This window comes from Schistocerca americana, chromosome X, assembly GCF_021461395.2.
Source record: "Schistocerca americana isolate TAMUIC-IGC-003095 chromosome X, iqSchAmer2.1, whole genome shotgun sequence".
NCBI classification, from domain to species: Eukaryota; Metazoa; Arthropoda; class Insecta; order Orthoptera; family Acrididae; genus Schistocerca; species Schistocerca americana.
This window is the reverse complement of record NC_060130.1, coordinates 217,259,172-217,275,725: the sequence shown is the minus strand read 5'-3', so window position 1 is coordinate 217,275,725 and position 16,554 is coordinate 217,259,172.

Sequence of the window (16,554 nt, the reverse complement as noted above, 5' to 3'; positions counted from 1 at the left end):
ACAACAAAAAACAGCAACAACTAAGAAAGATCACTAAAGGTTAATGTCTAACAACATAAAAGTCACTGGATATGCACGTTAGGCAGGACAAAAAGAAAGGAGGAATGAGCATTTGCCTCACTGAAAGGAATGTCTTGACAAACCCTGAAAGTAAGTTAGATAAACCTAAACTAGGTTAGAACGGCTGGCATATGAACTGCACCGCTACTAAATATGAATCCAGTGATGTGACCACAGTAACACAGATCTAAATACAGCTTGAAATAAATAAAGTGGCAGTCAACCAAATATCCAGTCTGATAAAACAAAGCTGGCGTGGGTGTCCGAGCGGTTCTAGGCACTACAGTCGCAGGTTCGAATCCTGCCTCGGGCATGGATGTGTGTGATGTCCTTAGGTTAGTTAGGTTTAAGTAGTTCTAAGTTATAGGGGACTGATGACCTCAGCAGTTAAGTCCCATAGTGCTCAGAGCCATTTGAACCATTTTTTGATAAAACAAAAGTGAAGCATCCACAGGATATGGTCAAATATAAATGTAATTTCATACGCACAAACAAACACCATTGGCTGGTATGTAAGTGATTAGAGTTGTAGTTCTCTGTAACAGGCAGAAAGGCTAATAGAGTGCATTAGTTTTGTCACATTCAGTGTTGTTACCTACGCTGCTAGGATATATATGGGGAGTGAACAGCATCAGAGATTTAGTTATTCCTGTGAAGGACATGGAGATGCCACTCACATAAGACAGAATTATTAGCACCTGACAGAGTTAGAATGTGGTCTCATTGTGGGTTCTCATCCAGCCAGCTTAGTAAGCTGAAGATTATCCAGATTTGTGGGGCATTTGGATGTGGCAATGGGCCATTGTTGGACTGCATGGGAGTGAGTGTAAGGGAATGCATACTCATCATCAAGGTTCCTGTCAACCACATGTAACCACCACAAGGGAGTATCACCATATTGTACGTGAAGCACTTCATAACCCTGTCACATATGCACCTGCCATTTGAGAACAAGCAAGAGGCTACCTGCACCATCCTGTGTTATCCTGCACCATTGATCAGAGACTAGTAGCAGCTGGAGTAAGCAATTACTGCCCCATTTTTAGGCTGTCAGTAAACATCACAACACAAACAGCTGCATTTGGAATGATGCTGTGCACAGGAAGACTGGAGTACTGATGAACAGCATTGAATTGTGTTCAACAATGAATTGTGGTTCTGCACTAATCTAGATGATCACTGTTACTGAGTATAATGGCAACCTGGAGAGAGGTCACTTTCTTTAAGTGTTTTACTCATATAGAGCCACAGCACTGTTATTCCTGGCATCACGGTCTGGAGAGCCATTAGGTATGACTTTTGGTTACAGCTGGTAGTCAGTGAGGGAATTCTGATTTCACAATATTTCAGCAAGAACTTCCTGCCTCTTCATGTGTTACTTCTCAGGCAACACTACTGTGGTGCCAATTTTCAACAGGATACTCATCACTCACACATGGAACATGTCTCTATGAACTGGCTGCATGATACTGTGGTAGGCTACTCTTTTGGTCAGCAAGATTCCAGATCTCTGCCCGACGAACAAGTGTGGGATCAGGTCGGTCATCAGTTCCATACCAGTTCCAGTATCAACGATACCAAAGGCTAGTTACAACTGTTGTCCAGCCCTTCCCAGGAGAGGATATAACAGGTTGTATGCACTATTCTAAACATAGTCAATGCATACATGCAGGCCAGAAGAGATATAACGTCATACTCATTAGTGAGCTCTATATCAATTTGAACTCCTATTGTAATATCTGAAATAACATCACTTACTGTATTAATCCATGAAGTTTCATTTTGTTTCTTTCTCTCATTCTGGGTGCTTTACACTTTTTGTCAGGTAGTGTATACTGTTTCCAAATTAACAAAGAACATGGGCCACGTGTTTTAATAAGCAATCTTTAATTTTTTGCACTCATGTCAGGGTTATATGTTAAGAATAAAAGTGTTTTTTACTTTAATGCAAATGGTGAATACAATACATCATGATCACAAACTGTCATTTTGTTAGCCAGCTGATGTGGCCGAGCGGTTCTAGGCGCTTCAGTCTGGAACCGCACGACTGCTACGGTCGCAGGTTCGAATCCTGCCTCAGTCACGGATGTGTGTGCTGTCCTTAGGTTAGTTAGGTTTAAGTAGTTCTAAGTTCTACGGGACTGATGACCTAAGATGCTAAGTCCCATAGTGCTCAGAGCCATTTGAACCATTTTTTTGTCAATTTGTTGGTATCTCTTCATAACATATATTCACTAATGACATCTGTCTTAAGTAATCCATCACTGTTTGAAATGGATATTAATACTCAGATCTTCATCACCACAAGAAACAGTACAACTTTATTACTGACAGCTAAAGCTTTCAACAGCTCTGAAACATTTGAAATATGATGCCATAAGACTATTTTACCACTTACACCAGAACAACAGGTATATCATGTGTCAATATAAACTTAAATTGTTTCTTCTCCTTCTATTCTAGAAATGAATATCTATTTACAAACTAGAACCACCTTGGAAGAGAAGAGAAATATGAATTTGTTGTTGCAGTACCATGCTGTTGTTCACTTAAACTAACTTACTAAATGACAAGGCTGAAATGGAGATACAATGAACCAAATATTGCTGAATAAGGCCTTGTTATAAGTTTCAGATTTTTAAACTGGCCTGATAGTATCTTAGGTTTTCTGGAAATTTCTGACATTATCAACTCAGTTGAGTATTAGATCAAATGACTGTACAGCTTACTGAAATGCACACTTGATGCACTTTACACAATCTCCTTCTTCATAGCATTAAAATTAATCATAACATGCACTAGAAGAGAAAGTAGGAGGTACAAGAGTTAAGAACATGTTTCTCATTTCTCAGAGTCTGGTACTCAAGGATATATGAAGTTGGTAAGTCAAAGTCTTGCCTTATACAAGAAACTAAAAACTGAAGGAGCATTTGTGATTGAAATAAATAAAAAAATTAACAGCCTGTCATTGCCTGAGGAGACATCAAACATAGATCTGAAAAGTAACTAGCAATTTAAATTAAATTATACACTTAATGTTGAAAATAACTAATTTCAGAAAAAAGCTTACTACATGAAAGTCACCATCCCTAACACCATCACAGTAGGTATTATGTAAACCAGATTCAGTAACACTGTAAATTGTTCCTTTTCATTCTGGTCATATATATAACAGATAACTACTAAGTACAAGGGTCTTCTGACAAGACAGGTAAATCTCCATGAAAGAATGGAACATTTTTGTTGAGCTTTCATGACTGATAAGCCTGATTATTCCAAGGATTGTATAAAGAAATTAAACAATCTATAGTGTACAGTACATTGTTGACATCTGTCTAAATTGGTCAGTGCGTCGACTATAATTAAAAATGGAGAACACTGAGTTTTGTGCTGCTATTAAACACTTCCATTTGATGAGATGGACTGCCGCACAAATCAAAACGGGATTGGATGAAGTCATGTAGTTTCTGCACCATCATAGGAGACAATTTATTTTGGATTAATTATCTTAAATGCAGTCGAATAAGCACTGAATATGAAGTACGCTCCTGCTGTCTAATGGAGGTCTCAACAAAGGAAGACATTGATAAAAGCCATGATATGGTAAGGCAAGACCAACTACTAAAAATTTGTACGCTTTCTGAGCTTTTAGGCATCTCAACTGAGCAAGTGCATGATGTTCTGTACAGAGAATTACCTATGAAGAAGCTGTGTGTGAAGTGGACTCCGCAATTGTTCACAGTTGAGCAAAATTGCATTTGCCACAACATCTCAACACAATGTCTGGTGATGTCTGCAAGATCTTTTGTGTTGATTTGTGACTGTTTATGTAACCTGGATCCCACATGACACACCATCAAAACAATGAATGAAGGCTGGTGAAAGCGCGTCAGAAAAGGCAAAAACAATTTTGACGGCTTGTATGATGATCGCCTCCATCTTATGGGATTACCAAGGAATAATCCTTATAGATTAATTGTAAAAAGGCATTACCATAACTAGACCCTATTATGATTCATTGTTGGACCATTTGAGTCTTGTAGAGGCTGAAAAAAAAAAAACAAGGTCGGCATGCACATTAGTGGTGTTTCACCAGGATAATGCACCACCAAACACAGCAGTGGTAACAATAGCGCAAGTGCTTGAATTGGGCTTTGACATAATTCCTCATCCACCAGACTTAGCTACAAGTGACTTCTTCCTATTCCCTAACTTGCAACTTTGGTTTGCTAGGGAGAAATTGTCTTCAACTGAAGAAGTGATAGTTGTCGTCAGTGAGTAATTTGCAGATTTTGACAAAACATATTTTTATTATGGAATGAAAAAGTTGGAGGATCACTGGACCAAGTGTATATCCATCAAAGGAGACTAAGTCCAGAAGTAAAGTGAGTTGCTCATGAAACAAACATTTTTTCTCAATTTTTTACCAGACATACCAAAACACCATCTCAGATTCTTTTCATATTTTGTAACATGATGAAGTCATTTAGGGTGTAGTGCTACATCCTTCTTATCAGATTATTTTGGAACAGTTCTATAGTTCAGATGACAGCCCTTTGACATATTCTCAAATGTGGATCCTACACTTGTATAATGGCCCTGTTGGGTTGTTAAAACATAAACAGAAGTAGATGCACCTTAACCATTGCTAACAGGAGTTCCTTGTGAAGTATATCTCACAGTGCCCTTACTCTCAACATTCCTCATGATACACTATCCTGTAAGAATGTGTTAAATATGGTAAACAACATTGTTTTTTCAGCAGGCTGGTTTTAATATTTGGTAGTTATTTTGTTTTCCACAATTACCTTTTCCACTTGTACACAGCAGTTTACCTCATTAACACTTAGCATTTTTATAAGAATAATAGTCTCCAGTTATCATTTGACATGATGATGTGTAAATTATATCTGAGGCTCCCAGTAAACAGGTGCAACTGAAGAACTATTGAACATTGTAGTCTCTGCTGCTCCAGTGCTTTCTCAATCATTCATTGTTTATGACTGCACACCAAGAATAGTCTTATTACATTTTTTAAATTATAAAACTGAAGAAAATGACAAACTACACTGCTGAAGTGCTTCTAAAATATGACTAACTTGACTGCATATCTTGCTGTACCCTATTATTTTAATGTTATCTTTGCCATGGCAAGCATCCAAGGAACATATAGGGCCCACACTCACTATGAGACTGAAATATCTACACTACTGGCCATTAAAATTGCTACACCAAGAAGAAATGCAGATGATAAATGGGTATTCATTGGACAAATATATTTTACTAGAACTGACATGTGATTACAGTTTCACACAGTTTGGGAGCATAGATACGGAGAAATCAGTACCCAGAACAACCACCTCTGGCTGTAATAACGGTCTTGATACGTCTGGGCATTCAGTCAAACAGAACTAGGATGGCGTGTACAGGGACAGCTGCCCATGCTGCTTCAGCACGATACCACAGTTCATCAAGAATAGTGACTGGCGTATTGTGACGAGCCAGTTGCTCGGCCACCATTGACCAGTCATTTTCAATTGGTGAGAGATCTGGAGAATGTGCTCGCCAGGGCAGCAGTCGAACATTTTCTGTATCCAGAAAGGCCCATACAGGACCAGCAACATGCATTCGTGCATTATCCTGCTGAAATGTACAGTTTTGCAGGGATCGAATGAAGGGTAATGCCACAGGTTGTAACACATCTGAAACACTGTTCAAAGTGCCGTCAATGCGAACAAGTGGTGAATGAGACGTGTAACCAATGGCACCCCATACCATCACACCGGGTGATACGCCAGTAGGGCTATGACGAATACATGCTGCCAATGTGTGTTCACCGTGATGTCGCCGAACACGGATGCGACCATCATGATGCTGTAAACAGAACATGGATTCATCTGAAAAAATGACGTTTTGCCATTTTGCACCCAGGTTTGTCGTTGAGTACACCATCGCAGGAACTCCTATCTGTGATGCAGCATCAAGGGTAACCGCAGCCACAGTCTCCGAGCTGATAGTCCATGCTGCTGCAAACATCGTTGAACTCTTCGTGCAGATGGTTGTTGTATGCGAACGTCCCCATCTATTGACTTTGGGATCGAGACGTGGCTGCATGATCCGTTACAGCCTTGCGTATAAGATGCCTGTCATCTCGACTGCTAGTGATACAAGGCCATTGGGATCCAGCACGGCATTTTGTATTACCCTCCTGAACCCACGGATTCCATATTCTGCTCACAGTTGTTGGATCTCGACCAACGCGAGCACCAATGTCACGATACGATAAACCACAATCGCGATAGGCTACAATCCGACCTTTATCAAAGTCGAAAACCAGATGGTATGCATTTCCCCTCCATACATGAGGCATCACAACAACATTTCACCAGTCAACTCCGGTCAACTGCTGTTTGTGTATGAGAAATCGGTTGTAAACTTTCCTGATGTCAGCACATTGTAGGCGTCGCCACCGGCGCCAATTTTGTGTGAATGCTCTGAAAATCTAATCATTTGCATATCACAGCATCTTCTTCCTGTCAAATAAATTTCGTGTCTGTGGCACATCATCTTTGTGGTGTAGCAATTTTAATGGCCAGTAGTGTAGTACATCAAGTCTTTATCAGTACGAGCATGGTGAGGCAACATTCACCATATCCCTCATCAAGGAAACCAACATTATATCCACAGCAACAACCTCACTTCATCACATAATATCTGATCCCAAGCTTATGATCCTACCAGCCAACAAAAGCTCCACCCCTCTGGTTACGAACTGCAGGGATTACCTAGCAGAGGGGTTCCACCAGCTGTCTGATATACCCACCTAAAAACCCTGTCACAAAGAGTCTATTCCAGAAATCCAGCATGATCACTAGTCCCTCCTCATATCATTAAGTCCATCTCAGAGGCTCTCCGTTGAGTCTGTCTCTCTCCTCAACACCACCACTCCCCACAGTGCTACCTTCTACATGCTTTCTGAAGTCCATAAACCCAACCACTCAGGATGCCCTACTACCACACTGAGGGCACCTCTCCTCTTGTGCAGCACTACATGCAGCCTATAACCTGTAACCTACCCTCTAATATAAAAGACACTAACCACATCCACTGCCGACTCTGCACAGTTCCTTTTCCCTTACCACTTAGAGCCCTGCTCATCTCCATCAATGCCACCTCCCTCTACACTAACATCCCAAATGACAATGGCCCTGCTACCATTTAACATTGACTTTACCAATGCCAAACCAACTCCAAACCTGCAATCTCCTTTCCGGTCACCGTGATCAATTTTATTCTCACCCACAATTATTACTCCTTTGAAGGGATCAACTACAAATGAACCTGTTGTACAGCAATGAGCAACCACAAGTAAACATTCTATGCCAACCTATTCACAGGCTATCAAGGGGAGTGCATCCTAACCACTTAGAATCTAAAAACAGTCACCTGGTTCAGATTAACTGATGACATTTTTGTGATCTGGACCAAGGGTGAAAAAAACCCTGTTCACATGCTTCCAGAATCTCAACACCATCTCTACAATCATTTCACCTAGTCCTCCTCAATGCAACATGCCAACTTCCTTGATGTTGATCTTCACCTCAAGGATAAATCAGTGCCTCTGTCTCCATCAGATGTGTCAACCACAACCAATACCTCCATTCTGACAGCTGACATCCATTTCATACCAAGAAGTCCCTTCCATACAGCTTCAGTACCACTGGTCCTCACATCTTTAGTGTCATACAGTCACTCTCCAAATATGCCAAGAATCTCACTGAGGCCTTCACAGACCGAAATTAATCTCTCAACCTCACCCAGAAACAGATCTCCCATACGTCATCTCTCAACTTACCCAACATCTCTCACACATCCATTGTGTATGAGGATGGATCCCATAGTGGAAATAACCATCTACAACTTAAGCACATCAAAATAAATTAGCGAACACACAACAGATTCTGTAGGGTTTAAAGTAGTATTAGTTGTTGGGTAACTCATTAAGAGATTTTTTTGTAGTTTTTTTATTAGCAGACTTAGTTGCGGTACTAAAAGAATTAAGTACTAGAAATACATAGTTAATAAATATATTGCTATTGAAGTAAATGTGATTTGTGTGCCCTGTTTTAGTTTTTCAGGTAATATACTCTAATTATGAAGAAAAAAATATCCACTGTCTGGCCATAATGGAGAGCTATCCTCAAGGCTCAATACCACTAAGGGCTGGAGCAAGTCAATCACATTCTCTGCCAGTGTTCTGAATACCTCTAGCCATGACTGGAAAGGAGAAATATCCTACCTACTATACTCACCACCCCTTCCACAGTGGTATCCTGCTGCGTGCCAAACCTACACAATATCTCTGCCCACCTGTACTCCGTCCCTTGTCCCAAACCCTTGCATCAAGGATCATATCCCTGCAATAGACCTAAATGCAAAACCTATCCCATAAATCCTCCCTCTACCACCTACTTCAGTCCTGTCACAGACATCTTCTGCATCCTAAAAGTAAGGACTACTTGTAAAAGGAGCCATTTCATTACAGACTATGATGCAACCACTCTGCGGCTATCTGCATGGGCATGAAACTACCAAGTTGTCTGCATGAATGGCCACCGCCAATCAGTGGCTAATGTGCAGCTGGATCACTTTGTTGCTGAGTATTCTACTCAGTATGACTTGATTTACTTTAATGACTACTTCACAGCTGGCACCCTCTGAATTATTTCCGCCTACTACAGATTTTTGGAACTGTGCAGCATAACCTCCCCCAAAAACATATACCTTTTCCACATAAAGTCCTTGGCCTCAGTCTCCAGTAGTCCCTGTCCTAAACCTAGCAATTAACTTCTCCGCTTCCCCTCCGATACTGCACATGCTTCCTAATCCACCAATGCAGCTTCCAGTCTTCTCCCCTTCCCTATTTGTTTGTGGTGCTGTAGTGCTAACAAGAAGAGACTCTGACATTTTACGTATCACTCCACGTAAAGCACTAATGGATCCTCAGTCTCAGGAACTTAAGAGTAGAGTAGTGATACAATACACTTGCCACATGCACTTTATTATTCTGTATCAGAAGAACAAGAAAAAACCAGTTTTCTTCTATTTTAACATATTATTATAATATTATTCTTAAAGTGGCAATTATTACTGACAACAAATTTGGCACAACTACTGCATTATTGTAAATAGTTAACGATCCTGAATTAATAAGCAATGTCTTAAGTATTGTCAGTATTCTATAAATTAAATGAAATCTTAAAATTTAGTTAGTAATTGGATTTCAGATAGTGATAGTAGTAAACTATGTTGTGAGACATAATAAAGTGTTTTCATAACTTCAAACAGCTCATTTAAAATACATTTCAGAGCACTGTAACCTGTCCAGATAAAAGAGCATGTTAAAGCACTCACTTCCAGGACACATAAAGGCACATCAGCTAAATGTCAAATCCACCTCACATATTAATAATGCGGTTTATGGGCAATTCTGGCTATGATTTTTAGCCAGTTTCCATACTTTACCTTGTATATAAAACCATTTAAGAAGATAGGGCAGACTAACAGCAGCCTCTCAGCACATTTACTCTCTCATATGAAGTTTGGTATGAGGAACCAGTAACACTTTTGGGAAAAAAAATTGGCAGCATTTTTAAATATAAGTGTAGGATCAAAAGTACCGGTAGCGCTTATTATAAGCAAATTTGCCTACTCAAGGACAGAAGGAGGGAATGCGCAGCCCTAAAAATATCTGAGAGAGTCCTTTGTGAATTAAATGTGCTGGCAGCTAATGAAAGACTGAAATAGACATTAAACTCATTTTTCACTTGGAATCTTCTCCTATACCACATACTGAGATTGAAGTAAAGATTGACTTATGTAAATGATGAGCATATAGCAATATTTCGACTATACAAACCTATTTCTCTTTCTATATAATTGGAAATGGTCACCAATATACTCCTAGAACATGCAAATAACTACAAAATACTTCTTCAATATCATCTAAAAGATGCTCTGAGTGAACACTCATGTTATGTCACTGGAGCCATTCCTAATCAGAACATATCTGGTGCCAGGACGTCATATTATGTACAAAAAAATTCCTACACATTTAGAAGAAAATCAATGTAGTGGGAATTCCTCTGCGGTATACAATGGGTTTTTATGGATAAACAACTCTAATATATATCTAAGAACACTTATGCTATCTGTCAGACATTTTATATCTTTGTATAGAATATCAAAGAGTTTTATGGCTGAGAATTGCATTCCTTTCTGTGCCACAGTTAGATTCACCAAGGGGAAGTGCAGATCACTTTTTATTCTGGCATTGCATTAGCGAATATCTCTGTTACTTTCAAACTACAGTGAGTTGAGAATGAATGTTCAAATAGTTCAAATGGCTCTGAGCACTATGGGACTTAACATCTGTGGCCATCAGTCCCGTAGAACTTAGAACTACTTAAACCTAACTAACCTAAGGACATCACACACATCCATGCCCGAGGCAGGATTCGAACCTGCAACCGTAGCAATCACGAGAATGAATGTAATGAGGTAATAAATGTGCTGCAACGATGTGTTTAAAATTCCCTATTGCTTAACAGATTCCTCAAAAATTTATATGTGTTGTCATCACATTTAATTCTAATTACTTCCTTTTGTGTAGAGAATACTTTTTGCCTAAGTGGTGAGTTATCCTGGGATAAACTGATTAATCACTAACATTTGACGTGAACAGCAATGGACCCATAATAGAACTCTTTGGATTAATCAGTGTATTTTCTCCCCATGAAGGTGAAATGGTGTCCCTCTTTGCAATTTCAATACAACAAATAACCAAAATTGCAAAATATCTCTATTACTTGATCATGTCTAGTTTTGGGTTTTTATTCATAACCCATCCTCAAATCATCCATCCAATCAGAATAAATGTTACTCGAGACACCAAAAATTCATTACAGTCAGTTTGCACAGAAGTACAAAGAAAGTGATCACAAAACTGGATACACATTTCATGATCATTTGCACTGCACTCCATTTTGCTAATAATTGTCATGATTTTTTGCTGTGTGGAATAATATTCGTTCTGCTTCGATGGATGATCTGAGAATGAGTTATGAATAAAAACCTAAAACTGGTGATCATCAAGTAATAAAAAGAGCATTTTGCAACTTTAGCTGTTTGTCATATTGAAATGGTATCACAAGTTGCTGGCCCTTCAACAACCTAGCATGCTGGAAGCCTGTGTCCCTCTTTGTATTACCCACAAGCCTAGTGTAACATTTTTCATCCTGATTCATAAATAGGAACTAAATCTGGCATGTGCTGAACAAGCTATCGCATAAAAACTTAATTTCTCTTATGGTACATTGTGATTGAACAATAAAAACTCTTTAATAAGTCAGAGACAATTCCAGCTGATGATCCTTTACCATTTAAAAATTTTACTATCTGTTAAGTGAAGGCATTATCAGCTTTATCAATAGAGTGATTCTTTTGAGATCCCAATGGTGATTTTGTAAGTATCTCATTACTAGTCAGAGGGATGACAACAATTATGAAAGTCACATAAGAGGTAAGAGTTGTCAATATTTAGTAACATCTGTGAAGTCAGCTTTCTTATAAAATATGCCCAACAATGGTGTACATTGACATGTATGAGAAAGTTCACTCTGAGCTAATCAAATAACTGCAGCCACAAAACTGAATTATGTACACAATACACAATGGATCAGAAACATATGATTAATACAAAGAGAAAACACTCACCAAATGAAACAACCACACTGATGGTATGGATGGAAACTGTAAATGAGATTTGTTCATGTGTTCAATAACAGATTAACCACATTCTAGGAAAGGGTATGGGTATTTCTGGTATCAGACAGTAAGGGCTACACAACAGAAAACCTATATTTCTAATAGTTTGTGAAATTTTAAGAGAGTCAAGGAGAAAAACTAAACAAGTAGCTTTCCTTTACGAATTTTGGCAAGAATTAGGATTTGGTAGTGAACATTTGACTAGAGAAAATTCTGTGTTACAGTACTACAGCTATCATTCTTGCACAGTTGGAGTTTCACATCAAGTCATGCAAATGAGTGCTCACACTGATGGGTATACGATGGTGTCCCTTAAATACCAGAATAACAATACTGTGGGCGGATCTTGTGTCATATGTATTTCTGCCACTAGGCACGTATAGTGCAACTTATTGCTAGTACAGTGCACCTGTGTTGTCATTTGGCTTGTACTGTTCATCTGCAGTGATTGTTTTTGCTGGTACTGTTTTATTCTTGTTTCACTTTTATGATGACAAGTTTAAGTGAACAACACCTAGCTGTGAAATTTTATTTTCTACTTGGTAAACATGTTGCTGAAACTGTTTTAATGTTGAAAACAGCTTACCAAGATGAAGCTATGGGAAAAACTCAAGCATACGAGTAGTTTGCTCAATTTAAAACTGGCGACATGTCAATTGATGTTAAACCTTTTTCTGGACATCAGTCAACTGCCCAAATCAATGATAGTTTGTGCCATTGGGTCAGACCATCAATTAAACCTTTACTTGGAAGTTTTAAACACAACAGTGTTTATCAAAAAAGACTTGATTTGTGGAAGACAGGAAATGGTTCTACCAACACGACAATGCACCTGCACACACAGCCATCTCTGTTAGACAGTTTTTGGGTAAAAATGGCATGCACCTTACTCACCTGACTTGGCACTCTTCGACTTTTTCTTATTTCCATGCATGAAAAGGTGCATGAAAGGACACCAATCTGACAACATTAAAGAAGTCAAAAAAGGAGGTAGAAGCTTTCGCCTATTTCTAAAGATGACTACAAAAAATGTTTTGAACATTGGAAGTGCCAGTGGGAGAAAAGTATTAGTTATAATGGAAAGTATTTTCAAGGGGATCAGGTCATTTTGTACATAGTTTGAAAATATATAGCTTCTAAAAAATAATTCCAGTTTTTCTTTTTGGGTATCCCATAATATTAAATGGAATAAGTATTAACTTGCACTTTGATCATATTTGTTGGATCCTAAGATTGATGAGGTTGTTGTCTTTGATACATTTAAGTGAGTTGAAAGAGACATTAACATCCAACATTTAAGTACTTGTGCATTTATCTTCAACAAAATATAGAGCTAATAAGGAAATTAAGTTTCTGAAATAACACAGTTTTATGAATCATGAAATTAAACACAAACACAATTTCCAAATATATTTTGTCTCATTCTTTAACATTTTACTCTAGTCACTAGTGTATAAGTTGTCAGAAATACATTATTTTGTCTTCTGGCATTCAGAACCAAAATAAAACCATATGTTATAGCAAACTCCAGGAAGAGAGAGAGATTTGAGTGCTGATGGTTAAAAAAGGAAGGCAGTTCACCCAGGCCCCAACATCAGATTAATTCACCTGTAGGAGATCCTCATCATGAGGTCATAGTGACCTGCCTTTACTTTCTAACCTTCTACATCTACTTTTATTTCACAATCCACTATGGTGGAAGGTACCTTGTACCACAACTAATAATTCCCTTTCCTATCTCACTCACAAATCGAACAATGGAGAAATAAATGTCTGTTTGCTTAAATATGAACACTAATTTCTTTTTTCTTCTTTTCATGATCTTTACTGTGGCAATAAAGTTGTTCTGTGGTCTTTCACAGCCGCTTATTCTCTAATTTTTTTTCAATAGGTGTTTCGTGACAAGAACATAAACTTCCCTCCAGAAAATTGCCAGCATTGAGGATATGAATTCAACAAGTCATTGGAAGTCACATGCAGAAATACTGAGCCATCCTGCCTCTATTCCCATTCTTAATTGTGAAAGAGATGCTGATGCAGGATTTTTGTACATGAACTGACCTCTCAATTATGTCCCATAAATGTTTGACAGGATTCATATCAAGCAGTCTGGGTGGCCAAATCATTTGGTCAAATCATCCAGAATGTTCTTCAAATACAAACAACTGTGGCCCAGTGACATGGTGCATTTTCATCCATAAAAAATTTATCATTGTTTGGGAACATGAAGTCCATGAATGGCTGCAAATGCTCTCAAAACAGCCAAACAAAACCATTTACATTCAATAATTCGTTCAGTTGTACCAGAGGACCCAGTCTGTTCCATGTACACCCACCCTTCACAATTATGGAGCCGCCAACAGCTTGCACAGTGCCTTGTTGACAACATGGTCCATGGCTTTGAGGGGTCTGTGACACACTCGATCCCTACCATCAGCTCTTACAAAGTGAAATTAGGACTCATCTGACCAAGCCTTGGTTTTCCAGCCATCTAGTGTCGAAAGGATATGATTATGAGCTCAGAAGAGGCAATGCAGGTGATTTAGTACTGTCAGCAAAGGTATTGACATTGGTCATCTCTGCCACAGCCCAATTATAGCAAATTTCACCACACTGTCCTAACAGATACGTTTGTCATATATTCCACACTGAATTCTGCGTTGTTTTTTTTTTTTTTTAATGCAGTGTTGCTTGTCTGATTAGCACTGACACTCTACCCAAAAGCCACTGCTCTCCATCATTAAGTGAAGGCCATTGGAAATTGCATTTTCTGAAAGGTGATGCCTGAAATTTGGTATTGCCAGCAAACACTTGACACTGTGGATCTTGGAATATTGAAGTCCATAATGATTTCTGAAAAGGTTTCCGAAGCCCCAGATTTTTAGGCTGTCTCACTCACATATGATAGGTGTGTTATGGGAGTAGTATCGACCTGCTTTTTTGACCTGTTATAGAGGAGCCATACATGCGGATGGGCACACATGGGAGAATGTCGAAATGAATAGAGCAGGAGATGGACAGAGAGAGATGGCAGGAGAGAATAGGTAAGGACGGAGGGAGCAGGAAGGGAGAATGAGGTGGACACAAAGACAGGAGGATGAAGAGTTAGAGGTGGGAAGGGGGATGGAGGAAATATATGCAATATATGTATAAAATGCGTATATGGTCAAGGCCACAGGGGAAAGGCTAGTCATAAAATACTTTCATTACATTGCATTTTTCATCAGGTATTGAGTAGTCCGCCCCTGGTAGCTGAGTGGTCAGCACGACGGAATGTCATACCAAACGGCCCGGGTTCGATTCCCGGCTCGGTAGGAGATTTTCTCCGCTCAGGGACTGGGTGATGTGTTGTCCTTATCATTATCATTTCATCCCCATAGACACGCAATTTGCCGAAGTGGCGTCAACTAGAAAGCCTTGCACCAGGCGAACGGTCTACCTGACAGGAGGCCCTAGCCACACAACATTTCCATTTCCATCAAGTATTGAGTGCAAATGGTGCACCAGAGTAACATTTACATAATTCCTTAACACTGATTAGCCAGAACATTATGACCAATAACTCACTATCGATATAAACCCTTCCAGGTGACAGCAAAGTGATGCGCAAGGAATGACTACTAGTCAGACACACATACAGTGAATTACTTTTGAATGCATTATGGGAACAGCAGTGATCAATGTCTTGTAAATAATTACTATTAAAAACAGTCTTGATCACGATTTATTTTACAAGGTGACCGGTTTTGATCACTACTGTGGTCATCTTCAGACCATTGAGTAGGAACCCCTTTCTGTTGGAGAATCACGTTGTTAAAAGAAATGATAAAAACCTATGTATTTGTGAAAGTTTTGGAGATTCAGCAGCAATTTCTACACTCTCAAATTAGTCATGTTCATATTAAAACATGTAAAGCAGTTTTTATTTACTTTAACATCCTTCATTAGAAAAATTGCTAAGAAAACGATAATGACGCCTCTACCAGATTACTGCACAGTGTACAATGTATCCATATGAGGCTGATAATGGATAGATGAAATGGGAAAATAGGTTGTCTTAGTGGTGATGCTTTTGTTTCCCTGCAAAAAAAAAAAAAAAATCATGTCTAGTAGTAGATGCATGGAAATGTGACCAATTATCTGTCTATAATAAATTTGTTTCAGTAAATTCTAAAACTAATTTTCACTGAATATGCCAATAACATCCTAAAGTTCCTCACATTACACATTGTTGGGGGATGTGAACATAAAATTATTTCAATTAAACTTTGAAGTGATGGGTATTATCATTCATTTCTTTCACAATCTGCCCTTAGCTGGCTAAAGAAGGACATTTATCATTAGGAAGATATTCAGATGTCATAATTCATACAATGAAGTGTTGGAAGTCTATACCAATAAAAGAACAATGTCACCCCCATATGTAAAAGGCACATAACTGTGTCATAGCAATAGTTTATTTAGGAAGGACTACTTAAGGAACATGTAGCAGCATGAATGTAACATAACTGCAGTCAAATCTCCATTTACAAGGTTTAATTAGTGTGTCTCATCAAAAATAAATGAGTTGAAACTGTTGATAATTAAATAAACAGACAGAGATTCTGAACATTTCCTTGGGCAATGTCATCAACACATTGCATTAATTGCTTTAGCAGCACCTACACT